This window comes from Fukomys damarensis, unplaced genomic scaffold (genome assembly GCF_012274545.1).
Source record: "Fukomys damarensis isolate Sample0158 unplaced genomic scaffold, DMR_v1.0_HiC HiC_scaffold_23, whole genome shotgun sequence".
Classification (NCBI taxonomy): Eukaryota; Metazoa; Chordata; class Mammalia; order Rodentia; family Bathyergidae; genus Fukomys; species Fukomys damarensis.
In genome coordinates, this window is record NW_022900935.1 from 29,650,124 (window position 1) to 29,650,718 (window position 595).

The window sequence follows — 595 nt, forward strand, 5'->3', positions numbered from 1 at the left end:
GAAGTAATTGATGGTACGAGGTCTTTAACAAAGGTGGGCAGTACAGTTGAGGGTAATGATAGTGAATTCTGCTGATGCCAGTTTGTTCAATTATGTGATTTTTAAGTAGAATCCAAAATCTGTTTCTGAACAATAGAAAAGTAAATTGTATTTCTTTAGAGAACAGTGAAAATCCCGCGGCGCTGTAACTCCGCAGAGCCTCCTTAAAACTCTGCCGTTAAAATGGGGGCGGGTTTTTCAACTCAAAAAGCGCTCAATTTTTTTCTTTTCAAAAAAAGCTGATGAGGTCGGAAAAAAAGAGAGAAGAAACCAGCACCATCTCTGCAGTGGCAACAGAAGCAGCAATTGTTTCAGCGGAAAAACAGGAGCTAGGGAGGGATGAAGGGAGGGAAGGAAAATATCTGAAAGGGAGAGGACGCTCAAGTGCCTGTAAGGGAAAGGAGCGCGGCCCAGCGATTTTGGGGGACTGACTACGGAGACTGTCACCAGCAGCGCTGCGGCTGGGGAGGAAGAGAACCGCCCGCGTCGGCTCCGGGACGCAGCCGGCTGGCAGCCGCTACCCTGTCGGCAGCACCGGGGGACCGCGGCCGCCTAG

At 49.9% G+C, this 595-nt stretch overlaps 1 protein-coding gene across 1 annotated transcript in view; it reads left to right on the forward strand.

Annotated features, from left to right (window-relative positions):
• Cdkn2c (cyclin dependent kinase inhibitor 2C) overlaps positions 1-595 on the forward strand; it is a 12,670-nt gene that overhangs the window by 6,199 nt on the left and 5,876 nt on the right. The window lies entirely within an intron of this gene.